General features: G+C 36.0%; 1 pseudogene; it reads left to right on the top strand.

The window, feature by feature from the left end:
* Positions 1-4,015: 4,015 nt before the first annotated feature.
* LOC149203208 (serine/threonine-protein kinase PBL27 pseudogene) lies at positions 4,016-5,154 on the top strand (annotated as a pseudogene).
* Positions 5,155-6,644: the final 1,490 nt, after the last annotated feature.

Raw genomic sequence — 6,644 nt, 5'->3', positions numbered from 1 at the left:
CCCATCATTGAACATTCCAACGCACTCATCCTTTTGAAGTCCTTGAACAAAGTACTTAGAAGTTGTGAACAAAGTCATAACAATAGTTATAGCTATAGAACAAGCATTTCAAGCTTGCCTCTGTTTTATGATATGGATATTTGTCCCTCAAATGGAGTTATGTGGCACAAAACCAGTTTCACCCTTAAGAAAAAATGTGGTTGTAAATGCATGGTGAGCTCTCTTAGCACAAATATGGTCCTAGTATGGTATAGGATTCTCATATTAGTGCTAGGTTTAAGGGTGCCAAAGACATTATATTTTAACTATGATATTTTACACACTTGGCTTCAAGACAACATATTCTTTTGGAATTTCATGTTGGGAAACCTCCAAATCTATTTCCAGGAAAACTTGAGTTAAATAGATTTTTTTTGTATAATGGTTGTGATTCATATGGATGCACATTGAACATATATGTTTTTTCCTAAATTTGAATAATTTATGTATTGTGACCTTTTAGCATAGTTAATGCACTAGTGTTGTTGTTACAATATTTGGACAAAACAATAAAAACCATTTTCAATTTAGTAGGAGCATGCTGGGGAAATAATCTCATAATAATACTGATCATTGAAAATTTTGACCCACTAAATCACTTTTACATCCTTTTGAAGTCCTTCAACAAAGTACTTAAAAGTTGTGAACAATACTTGTAGCTATAGAGAAAGCATTTCAAGCTTACCTCTTTTTTATGATATGGATATTTTTCCTTCAAACAGATTTATGTGGCATAGAACCACTTTCACCCTTAAGAAAAAATGTGGATGCAAACGCATGGTGAATTCTCTTAACACAGATATGCTCTTAGAATGGGATAGGATTCTCATACTAGTGCCAGTTATAATGGTGCCAAAGACCTTAGATTTTAACTATGATATGGTGCATGCTTGGCTTCAAGACAACATGTTTAGGAATTTCATGTTGGGAAACCTCCAAATCTGTTTCCAAGAAAGCACAAGTTAAATGGAATTTTTTTTGTATAATGGTTGTGATTCATATGGATGCACATTAATATATATGCTTTTTCCTAAATTTGAATAATTTATGTATTTTTTGGTCAACCAATTTTTTTATCCAGTTTTTATCTAGTTCCAATTTGATTTGACAGTAGAAAGAAATCAGAAACTTCAGATGATTTTATATCCTCCCCAACCAAGTTCAATTTCCACTAGTGATGTGATTGTTGTTTGTGAGGCAATTGTTGATCCATACAACAAATGTATGTATTCTTGGAATATGATCTGACTATGAATATGGAAGTGTTCAGCTATCTTTTTGAGGACAGTGTGTTTATGAAAATATGGAAGTCAAGTCTTTGAAATAACACAATTTATAGTAGTGACAAGATATGCTTGGTACTGATAAGTTGGAAGTCAAATCTGAAATAACACAATTTTGGACAGTTGAGAACGTCATATGTGTGTAAGAACGGAAATCTATGAACACAATCACAACTCATCATATAATGCTCTAAGATCTCCAAAACCCTAGATAGAGAAAAACAATAGAAACCTTAGCTCCACCAAAAATATTTCAAAAATATATTCGAAAAGATTGATTGTTGGAGTATATTTGGTGGAGCTAGGTTTTCTATTGGTTTTCCCTATCTAGGGCTTTTGAAAGTGAGGATAATTATATGATAGGTTGTGATTATGTTCATTGGTTTCATTTCTTCTTTATATCTATGAAGTTTTCGGGTGAATTTTCCAAGGAACACTAGCACCTTAAGACAAAAACATGTAAAGTACAAAGAATATTGAACAAGAGAGAGAGAGAGAAAATAGCATTGCCCTTACATCTCTAACCCCAGTATGAAAAGGAATATGCACAAGTGCATGGTCAACTATAATAACTATTCACTCTTTCCTCTATTTATATGAGAGGTAAAGGGGTTTTACAATAACAAGTGGATCAAATCCACTACAAGCAAAATTGCAAGACACAGGTAGGTCCACCCATGTGAAGCACTCTACTCTAAGTGACATGTGTGAGGCTCAAAGGTGACAATGATTAACAAGCAAGGTATCCATGGCATGAACACTACTCCAAAAGGTCCAACAATCCTTCAAAAGTCCAAAGCTCCAATGAATCTCCATGGTAATGTGTATCCTTAAGGACAATGCATATCTAAGGTCATGTGTTGCCTTAAGGACTCCCACACCTACATATCCACTCCCTCGACCCAAGAGTGCACATGTCAAGTGTAAACATTTCTGAAAGCAACCAAGAAACCCTGTGCCATCTAGGGGTCAATAACCTCCTCTGAAACACCCAACTCTACTCCAAGCACACAAAATCCCTTAATGCATCAACAACATGAAGTTACCAAGCTCCATACTTATCCAACACCTCGAGGAAGAATGTCTTTCAAACATCCAAACATGGTCTAGCAGCAAATAGTAAACCACCTCCAATGTCCAAGTCCATCATGGAAGAGCATGCTCAGACCATACACCATGTGCCCCACATCTTTCATTTCTTCTTTATATATATGAAATTTTCGAGTGAATGTTGCAAGAAACACTAGAACCTTAAGACAAAAACACATAAAGTATAAATAATATTGAATAAGAGAGAGAGAGAGAGAGAAAGTAGCACTGCTCTTACATCTCTAACACAAGTATGAAAAGGAATATGCACAAGTGCATGATCGACTATAACAGCAACTCGCTCCTTCCTCTATTTATATGAGAGGTAAAGGGGCTTTACAATAACAAGTGGACCTAGTCCACTACAAGAAAACTTGTAAGACACAAGTAGATCCACCCATGTGAAGCACTCTACTCTAAGTGATATGTGTGAGGCTCAAAGGTGACAATGATTAACAAGCAAGGCATCCATTGCATTAGCACTACTCCCAAAGGTCCAACAATCCTCCAAAGGTCCAAAGCTCCAATTCATCTCCATGGTCATGTCTCTCCTTAAGGAAAATGCATATCCAAGGTCATATGTCGCCTTAAGGACTCCCACACCTATATATCCACACCCTTAACCAAAGAGTCCACATGTCAAGTGTAAACATCCATGCAAGAAACCAAGCAACCCCGTGTTATCTAGGGCTCAATAACCTCCTCTGAAATACCCAACTCTACTCCAATCACATAAACTCCCTTCATGCATCAAAAACATGAAGTCAAGAAGCTCCATACTTATCCAACACTTCGAGGAAGAATGTCTTTCAAACATCCAAACAAGTTCTAGCAACAAATATTAAACCAACTCAACTGTCGAATTCCACCATTAAAGAGCATGGTCCAACCATACATCATGCACCCCGCATATTTCATTTCTTCTTTATATATATGAATTTTTCTGGTGAATGCTCCAAGAAACACTGGCACCTTAAGACAAAAACACATAAAGTATAAAGAAGATTGAACAAGAGAGAGAGAGAAATTAGCACTGCTCTTACATCTCTAACCCAATTATGAAAAGGATTATATGTTTTTAAACTTGTTAAGGTTACACATGACCACACTAAGAAAAAAAATTCAAATGAATAGAACAAGAACATAAAGGCTAAAATATATCACACTCTGCTCTGCCGGCTACCTGGCTGGCTTTCTTTCCCCTTGAACTGTTACTAGATTCTTCTCAAAATGAGATTAACTTTTACCTAATCAAAGGAATCTCTCTGATCTGCTAGTTTGCTTTCTTTCCCCATGAACTGTTACTGGATTTCTTTTTTTCCCCTTGAATTGTTATTGACCTTTCTTGTTTCCCCTTGAACTTGGATTCTGCTCATACTGAGATTAATTGTTAGCTGCACAAAGAAATGAGTTGTTTTCCATGTTGTGGATCTACAAAGGATGTAAAGGACATGCAACACTAGAAAAGTTTTGAACTCAATGATATTAATAACAAAGATGACTAGGAATACCCTGTAGCATCTTCTAGTCAACTTCCCGAAGTCTCTTCAGATTGATTGAGATCGAATTCCTCCCATGGGAACAGGAAAGATGAACCTCCCAAGATGGGGGAACCACATATTGCTGTGCGAACATTCATTTTTCGAGAATTGGCTGAAACAATGAATAATTTTCAGCTTGAGTGTCTGTTTGTTAAAGGAGGCTTTGGCAAAGTTTATAAAGGGAGGCTTCAGAGCATTGGTCAGATTGTGATTGTCAAGCAGCTCAACATGAATGGATTTTAAGGAAACAGGGAGTTCCTTGTTGAGGTTTTGATGTTGATTCTTCTTCATCATGCAAATCTTATTAACTTGATTGGATACTATGGTGATGGGGATCAAAGGCATTAGGTATATGAGTACATGCAATTGGGATTGTTGGAAAGCCATCTGCATGATCTCCCACTTGATAAGGAGCCATTATATTGAAACACAAGAATGAAAATAGCTATAGGTGTTGCAAGAGCATTGGAGTATTTTCATGACAAATCCAACCCTCCAGTCATATATTGTGATTTTAAATACTCTAATATTTTAATGGATGATGAATTTCATCCAAAGTTATCAGATTTTGGGTTGGCCAAACTCGGACTTGTTGGAGATAAGACACACCTTTCCACACGAGTAATGGGAACTTATGGATATTTTTCACTAGAGTATACTATGACAGTTAAGCTAACTATTAAGTCAGGTGTGTAAAATTTCGAAGTGGCCTTGTTAGAGTTAACAACAGGGAGAAAAGCTGTTGAAAATCCCTAGTCAGAAAAGGAGAAAAATCTTGTTCTTGGGCATGACCTTTGTTCATTGACCACAAAAAATTTTCACAGATGACTGATCCAAAGAATAAGGGACTCTATCCCATGAGAGACATGTATCAAGTACTTTTTGTGGAAGCAATGTGTCCTCAGGAGGATGCTGCCACTCAACCCCTGATCGATGATGTGGTAACAAATCTTAGTTACATTTCATCCCAGATGTATGATCCTACAATCAATCTTGTTAAACCTACTCATTATGCACCATCGATTTTTGCCCATGAGAAAAGGAACGAGGGGAAGTATCCTGATGGATCAAAAAGAGGAACTGATAAAGTAAGTACACATGGAAGTAATCAGCATGAACTATGCCTTACAGAGATTTCCTCTAAACATCACACTCCTCGTGTTAGGGCTTCGAATACCTTAAATGACTCTCAATGTCCTTAGGAGGGTAGTGGTAGGGATTCTGGAGATTCTAACAAGTCTGATTGGATGAGGCATAGCCTTAGAAAAATTGGGAGACCCAACAGAGATGGGAAGTGAGTCTTAGTTGTCAGTCGAGATCGTGAACATGCAATTACTAAAGCCAAATCGTGGGGTGAGAATTTAAGAGAAAGGAAAAGGATAAATGCCTTTGGTGGGAGTGGGACATATGATTTTCACTCAGACTGTACCGGAGTCACACATGAACTATTAATTTTTTACAAACCTTTCATCTTATTTAGAATAAATTCTTGTAGTTTCTGTACTCTGATCGGAAATTGTGTCTTTCATGTGTAAAATTCTCATTTCAATCATGAAAGTTGTAAAGTGACTTTACAGAATTCAAATGATGCAGTCTTTCTTCACATTTTAATGAGTAGAGTAAGAGGTTCAAGGGATATTTTGAGGTTTTCCTAGTACTTTGTGTATACGAAAGGAATTGTTACTATCAAGCATTTTTGTTAGTAGGAGGTTTGTAAAGGCCTCAATAAATAATATTAGCATAGTAAGATTAGTTTTTAAATGAAAACAAAAAATGATACTTTGTTAGCCCACAAATGCTTACAACCCAACGTGGTTTCCAAAGTTCCTACACCCAAGCCTTAAAATCGAATTAGATAGAAATCAACCAAAAAAGTACACAGAGTGTGGATTGCTTGAACTTATCACATACACGAAAATGAACACCAACAAATATGTTCATAGGAGTTTCATCAGAAAGGATTCTATTACCTCAAGGAATCCCTTTAGGACAACCTTTCTTGACATTTTTAGAGAAACAATCATTTCAATTGCTACCTCCATGGATAACCAAAGAATTGGTAAACTCAATTCATGCCCAAGGACACCCATTTCTAGGTTCTATCATGCCTTGTGACAATGTCAACTACTAAGGGCCATTGAAAAACAACTAGGCTATCAAAGAAAAGAATTAAAGACAAATAATGGGCATTGAATGTTAACAGTACCAAGCATTAAGCCCCATAAGAACACATAAAAAGCACAAATTAAGAGGTATTCATCCCATGTCCTTTCTAAAAAACCAACACCAAGTGATCCTTCCTTCTATCGCATTCATTTAGAGAGATTATCCATTTCTTCCACAAAAATATACAATTTACAAAGAGATCAACTTGGAAAAGATAATTATTGAAATAAACAATGATAGATTCTTTATACCTTTGCTTATACTACCTATGCATTGAATTTGACCTATGCTTTCCTTGATGCTACACGGCCTCATGATTTTGAATTTTACATATTACCAATGAACTTTGTATTTTGTTTCACCATGATAGTCTACTGTTATGAAATATTTTTGGTAAAATATTGCACTCAAAACCTGGCGGAACTCTTAGCATCCTTTATTTTTCAATCTTGACATTGAGCCCCATAGCTTAAGATCATCCATGCACATATATTATGAGGTACCAAATTATGGTATATTTCTTAAA

Source organism: Pinus tabuliformis, chromosome 2_1, assembly GCF_031772625.1.
Source record: "Pinus tabuliformis cultivar Carrire ecotype Pingquan chromosome 2_1, CPIR1, whole genome shotgun sequence".
Classification (NCBI taxonomy): Eukaryota; Viridiplantae; Streptophyta; class Pinopsida; order Pinales; family Pinaceae; genus Pinus; species Pinus tabuliformis.
The sequence above is the reverse complement of the archived record's forward strand: the minus strand, read 5'-3'. Positions and strand labels throughout refer to the sequence as shown.